Genomic DNA, 22,224 nt, shown 5'->3' on the forward strand with positions numbered 1-22,224 from the left:
AACTCGCCCTTGGGACTTTTCCAAAAAACCTGAGGAAGATACTGAACTTGAAACAAATTGAGGAATGTAAGTCAATCTTGTGTGGCTCTAAAGGGCACGGCGACCCCAGTTACATTATAGCACACATTTTTATAGCTAGGCATTAAAAAGTATATCTTTCTGTAATATATAATATGTATTTGACATATTTAAAAGTATAATCCTTCTTAAAATATGTCATCTTTGGTGACCCAGCTAATAATTTGATCCTCTCTATCCAGGAGCCTCCTTTCCTCTTTCCAGACCAGGGTCCTGCTACCAGATGACCTTCATATCTGTATTAGAGTCATGATTTTACCTTTTTCCTGAAAATTATCTCCACTCACTCCTGAATTGGACAGAATGTTTTTCTTACAGGAAACCTATACTATCTGCCCTCCCTATTGCACAGGGAGTCTGCAGTACAACTCCAAATGGCCTGCGTTCCACTCTTACCCCATGTCCCCATCCTCGTCATCCTTGAGGATCCTTCTCATTGTTGGGGCTCTTTCTTTATTTCTGGTCTATAGAGATCTCCCTTTATTGTTTTCAGAGTTGGCTACACAATTGACTAGCATTTTTCATGTTTGGGTTGGAAAAGAGGGACTTCTGGCATCAGCTCATCACCTATCTTTGATTAGAAGTCTATTCAATTCCTTTTTATAAATGCTCAGAAATTCCATCTTACAGAAAAAAATATGGAAAAAGCAACGTGGTAAAGCATTAACACTATTCATAGCAATGCAAAATTGGAAACCATTCAAATATCTAATAATGGGGTAACAGAGTACATATGAAATTTACTCAATGGTATATTTTACAGTCATTTTAAGTGGTAATTATAAAGGCCATTTAGTACCATGTGTAAGTGGTTTAATGAAAAAAAATACCCAAATTATTTGGATATAATGATTACAATTATATAAAAGAAAGATCTACAAAAAGGACTAGAAGGAAATACCCCAAAACTATAATTTTAGGGTATGGAATTTTGAGAAATTTTTTTTACTTGATATTCCATTTAAAAATCACTAAAATAATTTAATTAAGTTAATTAAATTGTAATTAATTTAGTTTTTTTAAATTTATTGGGGTGACAATTGTTAGTAAAATTACATAGATTACAGGTGTACAATTCTGTATTACATCATCTATAAATCCCATTGTGTGTTCACCACCCAGAGTCAGTTCTCCTTCCATCACCATATATTTGATCCCCCTTACCCTCATCTCCCACCCCCCAACCCCCTTACCCTCTGGTAACCACTAAACTATTGTCTGTGTCTATGAGTTTTTGTTTCTCATTTGTGCTTGTTGTTTTGTTGTTTTTGGTTTATATACCACATATCAGTAAAATCATATGGTTCTCTGTTTTTTCTGTCTGACTTATTTCACTTAGCATTATACTCTCAAGATCCATCTATATTGTCACAAATGTTCCTATATCATCTTTTCTTACCGCCGAATAGTATTCCATTGTTTATATGCACCACAACTTCTTTATTCATTCCTCTATTGAAGGACATTTTGGTTGTTTCCACGTCTTGGCCACCGTAAACAAAGCTGCAATGAACATTGGAGCACATGTGTCTTTATCTCTAAATGTTTTCAGACTTTTTGGGTAGATACCCAGGAGAGGGATTGCTGGGTCATATGGTAATTCTATTCGTAATTTTTTGAGGAACCTCCACACTGCCTTCCATAATGGCTGCACCAGTCTGCATTCCCACCAACAGTGTATGAGGGTTCCTTTTTCTCCACAGCCTCTCCAACACTTGTTACTATTTGTCTTGTTGATGATAGCCATTCTGACTGGGGTGAGGTGATATCTCATTGTGGTTTTGATTTGCATTTCTCTGATGATTAGTGATGTTGAGCATTTTTTCATATGTCTATTTGCCATTTGTATGTCCTCTTTGGAGAAATGTCTCTTCAAGTCCTCTGCCCATTTTTCAATTGGGTTGTTTGTTTTTTTGTTGTTGAGTTGCATGAGTTCCTTGTATATTTGGGATATTAGCCCCTATCGGAGGCACTGTTTGCAAAAATCTTCTCCCATTCAGTTGGTTGCCTCTTTATTTTGTCGATGGTTTCTTTTGCTGTGCAGAAGCTTTTAAGTTTCATATAGTCCCATTCGTTTATTTTAGCTTTTACTTCCCTGGCCTTTGGAGTCAAATTCATAAAATGCTCTTTGAACCCAAGGTCCATAAGTTTAGTACCTATGTTTTCTTCTATGCAGTTTATTGTGTCAGGTCTTATGCTTAAGTCTTTGATCCATTTTGAATTAATTTTGGTACATGGTGACAGATAGCAGTCCAGTTTCATTCTTTTGCACGTGGCTATCCAATTCTCCCAGCACCATTTATTGAAGAGGCTGTCTTTTCTCCATTGTATGTTTTTGCTTCTTTGTCAAAATTATCTGTCCATATTTATGTGGTTTTATTTCTGGGTTCTCAATTCTATTCCATTGGTCTATGTGTCTGTTTTTCTGCCAATACCATGCTGTTTTGATTATTGTAGCCCTGTAGTACAAGCTAAAGTCAGGGAGTGTGATACCTCCAGTATTGTTCTTTTTTCTTAAGATTGCTTTGGCTATTCGGGGTCTTTTGTGGTTCCAAACAAATCTGATGATTTTTTGTTCTATTTCTTTAAAATATGCCATTGGGATTTTGATGGGGATTGCATTAAATCTGTATATTGCTTTGGGTAATATGGCCATTTTAACTATGTTGATTCTTCCAATCCATGAGCATGGAATGTCTTTCCATTTCTTTGTGTCTTCTTCAATTTCTTTCAAAAATGTCTTATAGTTTTCAGCATATAGGTCTTTCACATCCTTGGTTAAGTTTATTCCTAGGTATTTTATTCTTTTTGCTGCAATTGCAAAAGGAATTGTTTTTTGTATTTCTTTTTCTGAGATTTCATTGTTAGTATATAGGAACAATGGACTTTTCTAAGTTGATTTTGTAGCCGGCAACTTTACTGTATTCGTTGATTGTTTCTAATAGCTTTTTGGTGGAGTCTTTAGGGTTTTCTATATATAGCATCATGTCATCTGCAAAGAGTGATAATTTAACTTCTTCATTCCCAATTTGGATGCCTTTTATTTCTTTCTCTTGCCTGATTGCTCTGGCAAGGACTTCCAACACTATGTTGAAAAGCAGAGGTGATAGGGGACAGCCCTGTCGTGTTCCTGAACGTAGAGCAAAGGGCTTCAGTTTTTCACCATTAATTATGAGATTAGCTGAGGGCTTGTCATATATGGCCTTTATTATGTTAAGGTATTTTCCTTCTATACCTATTTTATTAAGTGTTTTAATCATAAATGGATGTTGTATCTTGTCAAATGCCTTTTCTGCATCAATTGATATAATCATATGATTTTTGTCCTTTATTTTGTTTATGTGATGTATCACATTGATGGATTTGCGGATGTTGAACCATCCTTGTGCCACTGGGATGACCCCCACTTGGTCGTGATGGATAATCTTTTTAATGCATTGTTGTATTCGATTTGCTAGATTTTTGTTTAGGATTTTTACGTCTGTATTCATCAGAGATATTGGTCTGTAGTTTTCTTTTGTTGTGTTGTCCTTGCCATGTTTTGGGATCAGGGTAATTTTGGGCTCATAAAATGAGTTAGGGGGTACTGTCTCTTCTTCAATTTTTTGGAAGAGTTTGAGCAGAATTGGGATTAAATCCTCTTTGAAGGTTCAGTAGAATTCACTAGTGAAGCCATCTGGTCCCGGACTTTTGCTTTTGGGAAGGTTTTGGATGACTGATTCAATTTCGTTAATGGTGATCGGTCTGTTTAGATTTTCCAGTTCTTCATGGTTCAGCCTTGGAAGGCTATATGTTTCTAAGAACTTGTCCACTTCTTCTAGGTTATTGAATTTGGTGGCATATAGTCCTTCATAGTGTTCTTGGATGATCCTTTGTATTTCTGTGGTGTCCGTGATAACTTCTCCTTTTTCATTTCTGATTTTGTTAATTAGTGTCTTCTCTCTTTTTATCTTAGTGAGTCTAGCCAAGGGTTTGTCAATTTTGTTAATCTTTTCAAAGAACCAGCTCTTTGTCACATTAATTTTTTCTATTGTCTTTTTGTTCTCTATTTCATTTAGTTCTGCTCTGATTTTTGTTATTTACTTTCTTCTGCTGACCTTGGGTTTCATTTGTTCTTCTTTTCTAGTTCTTTAAGGTGTAACATGAGGTTATTTATTTCGGATTTTTCTTGTTTCTTGAGATAGGCCTGTAATGATATAAATTTCCCTCTTAAAACTGCTTTTGCTGCATCCCAAAAATTTTGGTAGGATGTATTTTCATTGTCATTTGTTTCTATGTATCTTTTGATCTCTCCTCTAATTTCTTCTTTGACCCAGTCGTTCTTTAAAAGTATGTTGTTTAATCTCCATGTATTTGTGTTTTTTCCTGCTTTCTTTTTGCAGTTGATATCCAATTTCAAAGCCTTGTGATCAGAGAATATGCTTGGTATGATTTCAATCTTCTTAAATTTGCTGAGGCTGATTTTATGTCCCAATATATGGTCTATCCTTGAGAATGTTCCATGTACACTAGAAAAAAATGTATAGTCTGATGTTTTAGGATGAAGTGCTCTATATATGTCAATTATGTCCATTTCATCTAATGTGTCATTTAGGGCTGTTATTTTGTTATTTATTTTCTGTTTGGATGATCTATCCATAGCTGTCAATGATGTATTTAAGTCCCCTAGTATAATTGTGTTTTGGTCAATTTCTCCCTTTAGTTCTGTTAGTAGTTGCTTAGTATATTTTGGTGCTCCCTGATTGGGGGCATAAATATTGATGACTGTTATGTCTTCTTGTTGTATAGTCCCCTTTACCATTATGAATTGTCCATATTTGTCTCTTGTTACCTTTTTCACCTTGAAGTCTGTTTCCTCTGATATCAGTAGGGCTACATATGATTTTCTCTGGATACCATTTGCTTAGAGTGTCAATTTCCACCCTTTCACTTTGAGTCTATGCTTGTCCTTGTAGCTGAGATGTGTCTCTTGAAGACAGCATATGGTTGGGTTTAGTTTTTTGATCCAATCTGCTACTCTGTGCCTTTTTATTGGTGAGTTCAGTCCATTTACATTTAGGGTGATTATTGATATGTGAGGATTTCCTGTCATTCTATCTTTAGTTTTCTGGTAAGGCTGTGTCTCCATTGTTTCTTTGCTTTTTGTTGTTGTCTATTATTTCTGTGTGGTGGTATTCTATGATGTTTCCCTCTGTTTCTTCTTTTATTACAGTATATATTTCAGTTCTGGATTTTTTTTGAGTGGTTACCCTTAAGTTTATGTAAAAGAAAGTTTGATATTTAGAGTATTCCATTTTCTTCAGCACGCTTACTTTCTCCATTCCCATATTCCGGTTCAGGCCTTTACTCTCCCCCTTTTTATGTTTTGGTTGCCACAAATTGTCCCTGTTGATGGTGGTCGAATAGCCTCCTTTAGTATTTCTTGTAGTGCAGGTCGTGTATTAGAAAATTCCCTCAGCTTCTGTATGTCTGGAAAGGTCTTTATTCCTCCTTCATATCTAAAGGATATCTTTGCTGGATATATTATTCTTGGCTCATAATTTCTCTCTTTCAATAGTTTGAATATTTAGTTCCACTCCCCCCTGGCTTGTAGAGTTTCTGTTGAAAAATCTGATGATAATCTAATGGGCTTTCCTTTGTAGGTTACCGTCTTCTTTTCCCTGGCTGCCTTGAGGATTCTTTCTTTGTCGTTGATTTTAGACAGCTTCAATACAATGTGCCTTGGAGAAGGACTGTTGGGATTGAGGTAATTAGGTGTTCTATTTGCTTCTTGGATTCGAGGATCCAGTTCTGTCCACAAGTTTGGGAAGTAATTTAGTTTTTAAAACTATTAAAATAAAGGGCTTACAGGAGAATCAAATTTAGGTCTGGAGATGGTAAGCAAATTTTAAAAAATAGGCTGCACTTATTAATAGCTTTGCTAATTAAAAATGTGCACCCCTATATACATGTTTTTATATAATTTTAGTTGTTAATGAATTTTAATAAAAACATCATTGATAAATTTTTTTCCCTTAAAGCAAAGAAAGTAAAATTATAATAAATTCTGATTTGGACATAAATAAAATACTTAAAATTAAAATAATGGAGTTTTAATACATCTCATTTTTAATTTTCCAATATTTTTTCAACTACTTTGGTATTCTGGAAAAAAGATTGTCCATTAAAATTAATACATAAGAACTAACATATAGACACACATGTGTTTCCTTTTGCCTCAGGCTCCAGTATGAGCTGGCTCACCACTGTTGGATCCAGTTTTTTAAAAAAAATTTTATGTTTTGCTCATCAGGGATTTTTTTGCATTAATTTTGATTTTTTAACAATGACATCTAACTGTTATGACTGACAAGATTTTGAGTTTCTTAAATAAAATATGAGATGGTTCCAGTTGTAGTATTTCTTTGAACTTTGTTGTATGTTTATTTTCTTTTGTTTTGTAAATGTTCACAATTAAAGAATACTTGATATTCATGCTATTATTTTCATTACTAGTTCATAGTTTTAATGGAAAAAGAATAAATGATTAAACCATGTACTAGATTATCAGAGGTTCAGCTCAAGGAAGGCCTAATCCATTGACCTACTGTATGCAGTAATAAACCAGAAAATATCTTCATTCCAAAAACACATGGGTTCTCATCCTGAAGAGGATAGGTTTAATTGAAAAAGCAGCTAGAGAAACAAATACGGATTAAAAGTTAAGTTGTCCTAAAGAAGGCAGGAAAAAGAAAAGGAAATTTAAAAGATGGGACAAATAGCACAAAATAAAATGAAGACATCATTTCAAGAATATCAGTCATTACAAGTGAAGTAAATGGTCTAGCTTAGTTCATTTAGTTTAGTTAGTCTAGGTTAGTGAAGTTAAAAGACAGAGATTGTCAGACAATAACAAAAGTAAACCCAGCTATATGCTTTTTATAAGCGACAAACCTAAAACACGACACTGAAAGATTGAAAATGAAAGGACAGAAAAAGTAAAAAAGTATTCAGCTATATGCAGCTATATTAGTATCAGCCCAAAAGGTCTGTTACCGATAAAAGTGCCATTGTAACTAATAGATGTCAAGTATGGCCTTGCATTGTGAAGAATGGAAATTCCGCAACTCAGCATGGACTTCTCATTTTTTTAATCACTCATTCAACTCATTCAAATTATTTAAAAAAATAATAATAAAAGTCTGACCATGTACTAAGCTGTCAAAGTCAAATGTGCTCCTTGCTCTCAAATATGCAATCTGGTAGGGGACACAGATGAAAAACTACACGAATAATTAAAGCACAACATGGTCAGCGCAGTAACAGAGATTTGAGAACACACTGACAGTGAGGGAGGCGTTTGAGTGGAATTTTGAAGAGTATTCCATTCATTCACCTATTGAAAAAATTTCTCTGATAATCCAGGCTGGCCTCCTACTATGGATTCCTGACACTTAGCTCCAGTACCCTTGTGACACTGAGGGGAAGAAAAAGTTAACTACAGGGGAATGAGGTGGGCCTAGGATCTAGAACCATCACTCTCACTGGCTTGGGGCAGCAGGAGGAAATCTGGTTGGATGGGTGGCAAATCACAAGCCAGGCTCAGGTCAGCCTTATGGAGGTCCAGCAAGAGATAAAGGATGGGAGGAGGAGGAACAGGGGAGTAGGAACTACTTGGAAATCCAGGAAGTTGGCTAGAAAGCTCAGGGTTCATATCAGTGGTAGGAAGGGGAAAGTTAAAGAGAGTTTATTGGTCAGAATGGCAACATTAAGGTATGGACCCTTTTTTAGAAGGCCTGAGATCCTGGCTGGACCCAGGTATCAGCATAAGGAGACTTGCTGCTCCAGTAATACCCAATAATATCCAACAATATCAAAGAGTAATATTCAGTCACTTAGGGAACTAAGCAGGACAGGTAGCAGGGGAGGTTTCAGGGTCACCTGAGGGTCAAACCAGATTTTCTTTAATTTCTCCAAACTGAGGTCAGGGTGGTTCTGGGGAGCCAGCTGGAAAAAGCCACCTGGCCCAGAAGAAGGAGGGAGAGTCTAGGCTGAGGCACTAGGCAGGCTCTGATACCTCCATGAGGACTTCATCCCTTCAGCTTCCACAATTCCCGCTCAAGTTCCTCTTTTGAACTGCAGCTACTTTTGGAAAGGATAACCCATTAAATCACTCTGTGTGAATGAGTTTTCAAATAGCTTCCTGCCTGTCAGAATGAACCTAATAATTCGAAAGCACTGGGTGTCTGAGAAAGAATGAACATAAAGGGTGGGTGGAGAAGGAAAGACACTCATAGGGAAAATTGCAGGCTCCAGAGCTAAGTTCATTGATTTCCATTTTGCTGATGACCAGTTCTGCCTACTGTGTCTTGGCTCCATTCAGGAACTCAAAGACAAGCTCTGCCTAGCTGAGAGCTGTTGGGCATAGCTGTACTGTATATATAATACCATGTAATGACTGGTTGGGGTTAATCAAATATAATGCTCAACCAAGGCCTATTAAATTTCACCACAAAAGAGGCTTTAATCAGTCTTTTATCAGCTTGGTGTTCTGGCCTAAGAAGACTGCTTTTGTTTGCCCTTATAAGAGACAATGGGAGAGCCAAGATCAGCCTGCTCTCGGAGTACAACAAGCAAATTGTCCACAAACAACAGATCATTCAAGGCCATGAGAGAGGAAAGGCAGGAGAGCCTGCATGAATCTACAAAAGTACTCACTGTTAATGGCCATGGCTCTGAGTGTTTAAATTCAGGCCACATTCACGCTGGAGCTTCCAAAATATAGGGAGGACGGGAACAAAAAAAGACTCCAGTGTGCTCCATGTAAGTCTATCAGCTTTGGCCCTCTGCAGGACAGTCTTGTTTGCTGCTCACTGAAAAGGAAAAGGGAAACTGACATTTGGTCACTAAGCAAAGTCCAGATCTCCTGGGGATTGGATGTGCTTCACGGGCTAGGGACTGAAGTGATGGGTATAGGTTCTGTGCCAAACTGCACCTGTCCCACTGCCCAAGCACTTCGTGGATTACGTAAGGGATGGGAGAAAAAAGCAGACAAAAGGCAGTGAAAAAGGGCGAGAGGTGAGGGGGACCTTCCCTGACCCAAAAGAGGGAATGAGATTTAAGCCACCCTATTCAATTGTGTTCAACAAAAATTTGAGTACTTTCTAGGAGGAAAGCTGGTACAGAAAGAAGCACACAAATTACAAATCTGTCTCCTGTGTGGCATTGGAGACTGTTAAAGCTGGAAGGGTCTCACATCATCTTTATATTGTTATGGTCTTCAAAAGACGGCATGGGTTTAAAAAGATATTCTGAGACATACAGCCTAATCCCATAGGAGTCACCTCAAATTCTGGGGTAATTATGGGGCTGTTGTGAGGGGGTGTCACGTGTCACTGGGGGAGGAAAGGTTGACAATGATCAATCTAGTCTGATCCCAGCATCTTACTGATGAGGAAATGGAAGTTCTGAGAAACAAAGTGGCATGTCCCAGGCCACTTAGCTCCATAGCAACAGAGGGGATTAGAACCCACATCTTCCAATGCCCAGCGTAAGACTCAGCCCATCATACTACAAAGTCTCACCACTCCTACGAGGCTTCCTGGACGATGAAAGTCCTGAAGTCCTTACGCAAATTACTGACTATTTTGGATCTAGCTATCCTCACTGATATGTTGCCCTTCAGCTGCCAGATCTTTGCGCCCACTACTTCCGGTCTTCACAGGTTAAATTTTGTTTGTGAACCAAGAGCTGAACTCAAATATGTTTGGGGGCTGATAGGAGGACGTTCTTGTGACCACGTGGGAGAGAGACCTAGGGGTAATTCTATTTATGGAAGGTTTGCTGGATATATGCATCTGAAGATGAAATGAATGGTGCCCTGTCTAGATGGCCACTAGGGGTGGGTAGAAGAGACATGAGAAAGGGACTGGGGGAAAATAACAGTCATTCTGTGAATTGTGAGGGGTGCCAACGGTCAGAAATCTTTCTCCATTTTCATTTGTCATCCACTGTGGCTGACCTGGGCTTTGAAATGGTTCAGCTTCTCTAAAGATATTCTGAGCTGTAATTGCAGATTTCCATTTTCGGTTCTTGTTCTCTCCCATTCCGCTCTAGACAATCAATTCAAAATCCGTCCTCAGGCAACGTACAAAATGCCTTTGCAAAGTTGATGAAGGATGTTTAGTGTGGCCCATATGAATGTATCAATTTTTTTCTGCCTGTAATGGGAGTGGTTACAGCAAAGCAAATTAGCCAAAATAGATAAAATATTGGTGCTGGTGGGGCTTGGTGTCATATACCCTTTGATAATAACTTGCTTATAAATTATATCAATTATGACTTTGCCTTGCACAGCAGTGATGGGATTGGAAGCTTTCCATTTTCTTTCAGACTTCAATAGTAATGCTGCCTAGGGTTCTTTACGTATGTTCCTGGCAATTAAGTGCTATCCCAAAACATAGACACAGTTTTCTCTTTTAAAAGTGGTTACCAGAGGGTAAGGGGAGAGGGGGAGATAGGAGAAGGTAAAGGGAGTCAAATATATGGTGATGGAAGGAGAGCTGACTCTGGGTGGTGAACACAATGTGATATATAGATGATGTGTTATAGAAATATACACTTGAAACCTATGTAATATTACTAACCTTTGTCACCCCAATAAATTTAATTGGAAAAAAAGTCATTATACAGGGAGTGTCATGTAAAAGCTGATGTTACTTAAAACATAATCTTGTAAAATAAATAAAGGGGAGCTCTCCTATTCATAAGTCCAGCAAGGAGCTGTTATTAAAAATCATAATAGAGAAAGCTATGCTGTTCATTCTGTTTTTATTTTTTATTTCACCTCTTCAAAAAAAAAAAATAGAGCCCTTCCCTTTGGGATATTTTTAACTGAAGGGGAAGAAAATAAACAAATAAACCAACCAATATTTTGGTTGTTTTGGCTGTGGTTAAAATATTGCTTATAGAAAAAATGGAAATGAAAAGAACTATCACAGGCACTTCTCCCCACACGATGAACAGTGAGTTGTCAAGGTTTACTCGGCAGCTTCGGCTCTAAGATCTCTCCTCTGTACTCAGTCAGTCGGGATGGCTCTTCTTCTCCACAGGAAAGAATACTGATCTGGGAGTCAGACCGACCTGGTTTAAAGCTATTACACTGAACCACTGGAAATTGCTCTTTGGACGCACCAAAGATGGCCAAATATTGGCAATTTGATGTGGGTCAACCTCATATAATCTCATTGGTCAACCTTCAAGTTATTGTGATGATTACAATGAGTATTTTATGTGTCTTACTTATTCCATGACACTTAGTGTACCCAGAATACGTGGTGACTAATATGAATTACAAGAGGCGGCAGTGACATTTCATTTCAGTTCAGTTCAACAAGACTTATTTGAGACCTTCCTCTTTATCGCAGGAGCTGCTTTTGTGCTGGGAATACCTGGGGGAGGGCAGGTCTCAGTCCAGCGGGGCAGGTAGCTGCTAGATGGCATGATCCATGCAGGAATCTGACAGTATGCCCGTGGTACAGGATGGCACGGAGGAGGAGGTTGTGAACTTTTGGGGCTGTGGGGGGACGAAGCGGGCCTTTTCTCAGGAGAGATGCCTCATGAGGGTGCTACAGAACAGACAGCTCGGTGAGGATGTTCCAGGCTGGGTGTTCAAAGAACCTCAGGTTCTTGTGAGAGAGAGAGAGAGAGAGAGAGAGAGAGAGAGAGAGAGAGAGAGAGAGAGAGAGAGAGAGAGAGAGGGAGAGAGACAGAGAGAGAGGGAGAGAGAGAGAGAACTACCATAAGATGAGGTTGGAGAGATGGCAGGACCCATGCAGTAGAGTTAGGTTTTCTTGGGCCTGGAACTTTTATAACTTGAGGGACCCTCTTTACAATACTGACCATGTAAACACATCTCTAGGAGCCTCCCAGGACCTGAAGGTGGGGATCCTGGACATTTCAGCTTCAGAATCTTCCCCAAACATCTGCCCCTGGCAAGGCCATACTGTGAGGGGCTTTGTTAAGGAGCAGGGAGGCAGACAATGGGCAGCTACTGGAAGATCTTAAAGAGGAAAGTGACATCATCAGATTTTAGAAAAAGCACCCCAAGGGCTGTCTGGAAGATGGATCAGAGGAGCTTGTGTTAGACAGCTCAAAAACCAATTAGGAAGCTATTTTAACAATCCTGAGAGCCAAGAGTCTGAACATGGCAGAATTCATGAAGAAGGAATTGACCCAGCCTCACTCAGCACAAGTCATTGGGGGTTAGTCACCCCAGGAGGCCTGGTCCTTCTGTCCCTGAGCCCACCCTAAACAGGCAGCAGATGCTTTCAAAATCAGCTTCTCCACCTGGGAAGGTCTTGAACTAGTCACATAACCAGAGGCCTGCCGCCCCACACACCAGGAGTCAGCCATGACACTGTCATGCCCACTGAGGCCTGGTTACTCCTTGTCCCTGCCCTGCCCTGTCACATGCCTAGGTTCTGCCTCAGTTTCCTCTTTAATACATTAGTTCGCTGCTGAGCTCAGAGTCTGACCCTGAATCCTGAACTGCCTGGCCAGGGCTCTGTCACCTGCTTAATTCCTGCCATGCCCTTCCTGTTCCTCCAAACCTTCAACTGAGCCATGTACTCTGCCTAGGCCCTCCCCCATTCATCTTGGTCCTCCTTCGAAGTGCCATGCAGGGGTGTGCTCCTCGGTGATTTTCCCCAGCTACCGCACTCTTTTCCCCCACCCCACCCCATCCCAATTCAATGACTCGCCCATCTCCTCTATACCTTGCACACATCTTTTTTATTGTATGCACTATGCTCTCTAATATTTATTTGTGTATCCTTGAGATTAGGAACCATGTCACATTCTGTCATTTCCCCAGTAGCTCACACAGCCCCTAGCAGAGAGCAGACACTTAATAACTGTTGGATGAATTGACTTGAACGGCATACACGCCTCACCACCTATAATAATGTAACACATTAATAATCCGGCGAGGGTCTAGCTGTGCCTGTCTTTTTAGCAGCCCAGTACTCCAGCCTACCTGGCTTGGCATGTCTCCTATTGTCTGTATTTCCTGGTTCAAGGCCTCCATTCAAAGGGTTGAATAGCCTCTGCTGCTCCCCTAGGATCAAGCCTGCATCTGTCATGCCCCCCCCCCCCAATTGTATAGCTTTCCTGGACACCCTTCTACAATGGAGCCAGGTTTCTCTCCAGCCAGTCCTTGCTCAGTGCCTACTTCTTCCCAGCCTACCTCTGAGATGAAGGACCCTAGATGTTTTGTGACCTCTCTGGGCATGCTGTTTGGACAAGAGGGGGATACTTAACACAAAAGCATCCAATCATGGGCTAGATCCTACCTATAAGGTAGCCCAATGGGAAAAGTTTTAACCCTAAAACAAAAGGAATTGTCTCAGTTTGAGCTGCTATAATAAAGTGTTATAGACTGGGTAGCTTATAAACAACAGAAATTCATTTCTCATTGTCCTGGAGACTGGGAGTCAGAGACCAGGTTACCAGCATGGTCAAGTTCTGGTGAAAGCCCACTTACGGTTTCATAGATGGCCATCTTCTCACTGTGTCCTCACGGGATAGAAGCGGTAAGGGAGCTCTCTGGAGTCTTTTTAAAAAAGGTCATTAATCTCATTCATGAGGGCTCCAGCCTCATGACCTAATCATCTCTCAAAGGCCAACCCTCCTAATACAATCACATTGGGTGCTAGGGTTTCAACATAAGAATTTGGGGGAGGGTGGGACACAAACATTCAGTCTATAGCAGGGATTATATGGGCCAATCAGATTGACATGTCATGTGGTGGAGAACATCACTTCGAGGAGTCTTTCCTCAGCAGGAGAGCTAGTGATGGGTCGTTTTCCTTAGAAGGAACCTGGAGGCTGGGCAGGCACCATGACTGAGTTCTGAGTACACTGCTCTAATCTCTATCTGCCTATTGCAGCAAGTAGCATGAGCATAAGCATATGTACTTCAGTTCCCCTTGCATTCTAGTCCCATGGGGAAAATGTGGGCCCAAATGGATAATGCCTGCATACACTGTGGGTTGTGTTACAGCAGAGGAACTTAAACTTAGAGAAACTAAATCTTTTATAATGGGCAGTAAATATGCCTGCTCCTTCCTTGGATGGAAACATTATCTTTATTATATTGGACAGTAAACATGTTTAGCTTTCTTTCTGAATGGAGGCACTGTATCTTCCAGGCTATTTGTTATACAAACATCCTTGAAAAAGTATCTTGAATGAAGGACAGTTAAGTGCCTTACTTATGAGATGTGCAGAAACGTGGCTTACGCACAGGGAGTTGTCTTTAAACATGCCTTGGAAAAGCTCCTGTCCATCCACTTTCTGACATTGGCGTGTTTATTCCTCTGGTGATAGAAACTTAATTTTTCTAATCCCAATCCTTCTCCCAAATTCTAATCACAAATTTCCTGCTCCAATCGAACATTCCATCCAGGTATATTTGACAATTAAATTGAAAATGTCTAAAGCTGTATATATCTTTCTCCTCTAACTTTCCAGTTTTATTACCATCAGTCTCCTTGTCTCACCGGTTCAAACCTGAGTCATTTTTCAATTCCATCTTCTTCCTTATTTCTCATAACTAATCACAAAGTTTTACCAGCTCTTCCTTTGAAATATTTCATTCTCACTCTCTCTTCTTCCTGGCCATTTACGCCGTCATTAGCTTAGTTCAGAATGTTATTTTGTTTCTAGACTGCTCAAGAAAGGTCCTAACTAGATTTCCAGATTCCTATTCTCCTCCCTGATGCTGTTTAATTCCCTTCAGGCGCAGTTCGGATTGTACCACCCTCTTATCTAAGAAGGTTCAGCAGTTTCCCATGGCCTATTCATTAGAACAGTCTAAACTTCTTTCCCAAACACTCAAGCCTCACTCTGGCTGCCTTGGGCCTTATCTCCCACCACTCTGTCCTGGCTGTGGAGGCATCGGCTCTTTTCTTTACCTGCCAAGCCCGTACAGGCTGATCTACCTCCCTACCCTTCCCATCACTCAGAGTTCTGAAGCCTATACCTTTGCAAAACAATTTCATCCTTCAGAGCCTAGGAGCTCTTCTTTTACTGGTTCAGCTCACACTAATTTCCTGTGTCCAAGTATATTTATTTTAATATTTAGTCCTGTTCTGTCCCATCTGGCTGCTTAATTATTTTATGTCTTATGTACTCACCCAAGTTCCTGGAGGACGAGAACTATCATTTGCATACCTCTGTACCACTCAGTGTCTACTTATCAAGAACTTGGGGATTCTGTAGAAACCTGACTGTCCTCCTTGCTAGCTGGGTGACGGGGCAGGTGATATCTGTACCTCAGTTTCCTCATTTAAAAAATAAAACTTATACCTACATCATAGGGTTGTTGGCATAATTAAGTTAGATAATATGAGGAAATCCTAGCAAATTATCTGGCATATAGGAAGACCTCAATCAATATTGACTATTATTATTCTTATTCTTATAGTGATTATTGAATAAATACACAAATGGACACATGAATGAATGAATGAAATACGTAGTCCTCTTTCTTGAGGACTCCAGACTAATAAAGGTTGACCAAATAATCTTGAAAAATATGATCACATACCAGTGACTCACAGAAGAGATTGGATGGAAGATGGGGAGTAGCACCTTCCCAGGGTCTAACAATCCTGAAAAGATGATTCTGCAGAGGTAAGAGAGATAAGAGAGAAGACCAAGAAAGGAATGGTCCAGATGGTGTTTGCTTGTCTCCTTTCTGTTTCCTTGTTTTTCTCTGCCTCGTAAGTAAGCCTAAAAGGCAGAGAGAAACATGGAGAAGCAACAATGTGATAAATGGTCAAAGAGATGGAGACTGCTCCCTGGCTGAGGGTTGGCAAAGTTTTCCAAAGGGGACATACTCTGTCTTTCTGCCAAGGCATCTCTGCCTCCCTAGATCTTCTCATAGGCAAGTTTGATATGAGCTAGTTCTACGGCAAGTTGTCACTGTTCATCAGAACCACGATCCTGCTTGATGTTTGTTATAAGAAGCAATGAAAAACCCACTAAATAGCTGGGCAAAAAGGCAAAAGAATTCTCTCTTAAAGAGTACAGCATCCTCAATCTTCTTTTATTAGCAAATTACTATGATTGTCATTTTAGAGCCTTTCTATATGTCAAGTTCTGTGCTACCTGACAAACACAGTCGTCCCCCCTTCTGCATGGAGCATACATTCCAAGACCCCCAGTGCATACCTGAAAACACGATACTACCGAACCCTATATATACTATGCTTTTTCTATATATACTCACCATTTCACTTAAAGAAAGCACTTCACAGCTTCTCTGTGGCACGTCTGAATTGCTAGCATCACTACGCTTGCACGTTGGGGCCATTATTAAGTAAAACATGAGTGATTTGAACGCAAGCACTGTTGATCTGATATCCTAGACAGCTACAAAGTAACTAAGGGAGTGTCTACAGCATGGATACGCCAGACAAATGAATGATTCACGTCCCAGGTGGGACGGAGATTTCATCACTCTATTCAGAACAGGGCGCCATTTAGAACCTATGAATTGCTTAATTTTGGAACTTTCCATGTAATATTTTTGGACTGTGGTAGACCGTGGATAACTGAAACCTCAAAAAGCGAAACCACAGATAAAGAGGGGATTACTGTAATCAGAAAAATAATCTACTAAAGTATTACAATATTCACTTTAAAGAATAGAAAACTTAGGAACACCAAGATTAAGTGTCTGTGGTCATATGGCTAACAAGTGGTGGAGTCAGGATTCAAACCCAGGCATGCTTACCTGCAAAAGTCGGGGAACATTTTCCCTCAACACTAGGATATAATAGAATCCAAACAAGCCAGACCTTGGATTCCTGCTCAGGTGTGCTTGCAGCCATTTTCTACTAACTTTCTTTTATCATTTATCAGCCATTCACAGAACTGCGCAAGTGAGATTAAAGTGCTTTTTGAGAGTGGGCTTTCACAGCCTAGAGGGGAAAGACAGAAGGGACATATTGAGCTGTTCTGTGGGGCTGAGGAAAGAAACCAGCTGTGTACAGCTGAAGGCAAATGAAAACAATTTCATTTGTTAGCGGAAGGCTAGCTGGCTCTTAATGTAGCAACTAACTATTTTTTCCATCTCCTGCCAGATAGAACTTATGTTACAGTTCTTCATATTACCAGTTTTATGGGAAAATATGGGATCCTCCTAGAGCTCTTGATTCTCAATCTGTTATTGCACTTTAAAAAAATAATGTTAATAGATATAATAAAATTGTATCTTAACCACAGTCGCTTTGCTGTCTGTATGAAAATACTGGCTCTGGAAAAGGGAGAGCCCGGAAAGAAACCAAAGACATAGAAATATGCTTTGAGAATCATGTTCCTGGCCTGAAACACATCTCACATTAAGGAAGGTTGGCCGAAGCCAAGGTTCCCAAGGGCAGGAAGGGGAAGAAGCTGCGAAGCCTGTTTTTCTGTGCTCTCGGTGAAACAGGGCAGTCGGGGAGGGTGTATTTTGGTTTCTACTACTTCTTCCAAGGGAAAAAGCAGCCCGAGTTAGTCTCTCCTCCACAGAAGTAAGGGTGGTTTTCCTTAACCAGGGCTTATTAACCACACTGCAGATCCTCCATGGAAAAGTGAGATGTTTCTTGTTGGCCCCATTCAAATCCCCCTTCCAAAGGGCCTCTCGCCCCCTGGGTATGCCCAATCCTATTACTCCTGACAATTCCAGCCACCAGCTTGGTTAATATAGCTTCTGTGTACAGTAAGATGTTCTGGGTTAATGGCAGGTCCAATAAATGTGACAACTCCACCATCTCTTATTCCCAGGTTTCCATTCCCATTTGATTGAATTAAATAGTTAATTAGGCAACTCTTTAAATTAGGTGTTAAAACTAACTTGATCAGTTAAGTGCGTTCTGATTAATACAGATATTATTTCTGCCTTAAATTTTGGTAAGTGCTGTTCTGTCCCCCAAAAGATATGCTGAAGTCCTAACCCCTGAGAACTGTGCATGTGACCTTATGTGGAAATAAGGTCTTTGCAGATGTAATCAAGTTAAGACGAGATCACCCTGAGTAGACGAGAGTGGGCCATTAGTGCAATGACTGGTGTTTATAAAGAAGACTGAGGAGACACAGGGCGTACACAGGAAGGCAGTCATTGAAGCTGGAGGCAGAAGCTGGAGTGACGCAGTGATAAAATAAAGAACGCAAAGGATGTCAGACCAGTACTAGAAGCTAGGAAGAGGCAAGGAAGGATTTTCCCCTGGAGACATCAGAGGGAAGTGGTCCCGCAGACACCTTGATTTTGCTCTTCTGGCCTCCAGAACTGCTGGAGAATACATTTCTGGTTTTTAAAGCCACCCAGTTGGTGGTACTTTGTTATAGCAGTCTCTAAAATACAGGAAACTAATACAAGTTCTTTCACATGCATTGATCTTTTTTTTCTTTCTTTCTGGTTTTGCTCCCTATTGCATCCCCAGCACTTATCACAGGTCTTGGCAGTATACTGGGAGCTCCGTTAACACGTGTTGAACAAATGAGTGAAGTGCTTATGTATGTGCAAAATCTGCTTATGTAGAAGTGCATTGATATATTTTCTGATCTATTTCAGTGTTTTATTATTGCAAGGGATCCATGAATCTATAAATCCATGCATTGGACTGAATAAATAATGTCCACCACATAAATGTACTTCTTGGGGCGGCAGCTGCCTAGCTCAGCTGGTTAGAGTGTGGTGTTCTTAACAACAAGGTTGCTGGTTTGATCCCCACATGGGCCATTATGAGCTGCACCCTCCACCACTAGATTGATTCAACTACTTGACTTGGAGCTGATGGGTCCTGGAAAAACACACTTAAACTACATAAATGTACTTCTTCTATTAACTGAAGAGCCATACAAATAAACAAAAGTAACAACTGACAAAAATTCCTACCATAAAAATCAAGATGAAGTTACACTTGTTAGTAGAAAAATATAAAAATTTTCAAAAGGAAAGGTCTGTCTTCTCTTCTCCATATTCTCTCTGAACTTGTCAGGATTGATCAGCCATGCCAGTAACGTATTACAGCCGCTGCCAGAGACAAATCCTCAACTATAGACTCTGGTCTGTATAATAGTCAATATTATTGACTTGGAAAGTAGGGCCAAGAAGGATATGACACATTATCTGTTTACATCTCTTGTTGCTGTCAAGATGTAGGAGTTTGTGAAACAGATGGATTCAGCTTGAATTATGAAATCTTTGTTTTTTCCAAATGCCATTCTTTGTAGCCTTCCTCTCCTCATTGTTGAAATCAACTCTTAATGCTACTCCACACAGGGCTGGTGCTGCACCACCCAGTAGGACAGTGTTTCCCAAAGTACACTCCACGAATCCCCTGCATTAGAACACACCTTGGAAAGCTAGGAGAACTAAATAGTGTGGTACCAGTCCCTGAAGAGACAGATATGGTAATGTCACAAGAGAGAAAGTTCAGAGGTAAACCCAAATCAATATGGAAATCTAGAAGATGATAAAACGGGCAATTTAAAGCATGTGCAGTGAAGTAAGGAACAGATTGTGCGATAAATGGTATTGGGGAAACCACATAGTTATCTGGAAAAAAAATAAGTTGCAACCAAATTCTACATCTTATTCTAGAACAAAGTCATATGGATTGAAGATTTAAATATTTTTAAAAATCTATAAAGGTAATAGAAGGATGTAAGAGATAATTTTTCATAATCTCACAGTGGGGAAAACCATTCTAAGTATAACATAAAACCCAGATGGCAATACATAAAATATTAATGAATTTAATAACAGTTAAACCTTCATAGAAAGCTACGCTGCAGAAGCCACCAAAAGGGAAGTTAAAAGATAGATGACAAACTGGGGAAAAAATATTTGCAACTCAAATCACAGCCAAAGGCTTAATTTCCCTAATAAATAACAAATTCCTACAAACCAGAAAAAAAAGATCAAAAGATTCATTAGAAAAATGGTCAAAGGAAATGAACAGACTTCACAAAAAGAAAATACAAATGACAAACATATTAAAATATGCTCATACTCCTCTCTCATGGTAAAAGAATTGCAAATTTAAACAGCAATGAGATACTCTTTTGACCTATCATATTGGCAAAGTTAAAAAGTTTGACAGTACACTCCATTGGGTAGAGTTTATGAAAAAATGGTGCTCATGCTGGTAGGAGTATAAATTGGTATAACTTCTGTGAAGGGCAGTTTGGCAATACCTATTAAAATCACAAAATCACTTATCATTTGGCCCAGTAATTCCACTTTGAAGAATTTATCCAGATATAATCACTTGTGTGTGAAATGATATATGTACATGGTACTTGTTGCTACATTGTTTACCGTTAGGAGATGAGAAATACCCTGCATACCCATCATGGGCTGACTGTTAAACGAATTATTATACTCCCACAGTGGAATACAGTGTCATCAAAAAGAATGAGGAAACTTTACACACTGGTATAGCATAATCTCAAAGAAACATTGTTAAGTGAAAAACAAACAAACAAACAACGGCCAGGTCAGTGTGTACGGCATGCTACCATGCGAATGAAAAGAACACACATAGGTAGTTTTTGCTTCATATGCATAAAATATTTCTAGAAAGCTGTATAAGAAAAATTGCAAATTCCTAGACTGTAATCCCATCCCAGGCCTACAGGCAGAATCTGTGCAGGTACTGGCTCTGAAGCTTACTGACGTTGGATAAGCACTGACCTTAGGGAGAAAAAATTTGAGACAAACTTCGCGATTTGCTGCCCTAGTTTCAACAGGTAAAAATTTGCCCTGTTTCTCAAATCCAGTCTACTCTCTCCCAGTACCTTAGTTCTGGTCACCAGCTCCCTACCCCTATGACCTCACCTTTGTCTCAGTAAACTACTTAGTTCCATCATGCTCAAACTCTTCCTCCTGGTACGTAGGGGTTCTGGGCCACTGACCAGTGTCAGGGTATCTGAAACCAGGATTGATCTAAACATGTGCAAAGCTGGCAAGAGCTCTTTCCTTACTCTTGATATGGACATTCTCGGAAGAGAGAAAAACCCAATGGTCATTCAAAGGGAGTAAGCAGAGAACAAAACCAGAGCCCTGAGAGCAGAGGGCAGAAATGATGGATGAGCAAGCTGAGAGGATGCAGGATTATAGAGGTTCCTTGAGGTGACAGAACTAAAGAAGTCTTTTAGGACATCCCATAACCAAGCCTCTGGGTGGGAAAAAGTTGAGAACAAGTTCAGAGGCCTTATTCTTCCAGAACCAAAATTTTGCCTTCCTTTTCCAAGCACCACTGCCATCACCAACACCCACCCCTAAACTGAATCATGTGGTTGGGTCTCTGCTACCCAATTCTAGACTTCCCCGAGCTGCCTGCTAACCTTTCTGAATGCCTCCGGTTCCCACCAATTATGAAGTCTGTGCCTGTACCTCCAATCTCTCAGGATACATTTTCAGGACTGAAGATGCTCTTAGAACCTGCAGCGGTGACTGTTCTCCAGTGGCGCTTCCCCCTATGAGTCTCCTCTGGTTCCTAGGTACCAGCTCTCCTTGTCAGCACTTATCCCAAACGGAACCGAGCCCCGTGGGCCCTCATAACCTTCTGTTGGTTGAAATTCACCTCACAGGTTAGATAGGAGCTCTGCCTGGAATAACTGGGTCTAGGAGCACAACTCTGCAACCACATGAAACATGAATATTGGTATAGATTTAATTCAGGGTGATGAGCACTAATAGACCAGAAGTTTGGCTAGTATCAAGCTGGTACTAGCCCTTAGTTATCAGATGTCAGAAGAACAGAAGGGCAGGTAGGTTAATGGATAATGGCTAGCAGAGGTTAGGACCAATAAAGGATACGTCAGATCAAGTAATCAGGCTTGTGACATATAAATGATTCTGAGCCAACACCTGCCTCCTCCACTCTGTGCCTCGGCAGGCTTGGTACGGGAGCATGCTGAAAACTCTCACTCAGCTAAGCAACCACAGGCGGCCAAGGAGAGGGCAAGAGAGTGGCAGAAGGCTCTAGACCTTATAATAGGTATATATAGAGCCTGGTGTGGAGGAGAGAGCACTGGACTAGGGGCCAGGAGACCAGAGAACTGTTCCTAAGTCCTGTCTATCCCCCTGTTCCAGTGACCTCCACCTTGATC

General features: G+C 40.2%; 1 long non-coding RNA gene across 1 annotated transcript in view; it reads right to left on the bottom strand.

The window, feature by feature from the left end:
* Positions 1 to 22,224, bottom strand: part of LOC109456352 (uncharacterized) — a 282,160-nt gene that overhangs the window by 189,120 nt on the left and 70,816 nt on the right. Inside the window, exon 3 of the long non-coding RNA XR_012496351.1 lies at positions 8,776 to 8,930. This is a non-coding gene — a long non-coding RNA (uncharacterized LOC109456352). The remainder of the gene's footprint in view (positions 1 to 8,775; positions 8,931 to 22,224) is intronic.

Source organism: Rhinolophus sinicus, linkage group LG05 (genome assembly GCF_036562045.2).
Source record: "Rhinolophus sinicus isolate RSC01 linkage group LG05, ASM3656204v1, whole genome shotgun sequence".
Lineage (NCBI taxonomy): Eukaryota > Metazoa > Chordata > Mammalia > Chiroptera > Rhinolophidae > Rhinolophus > Rhinolophus sinicus.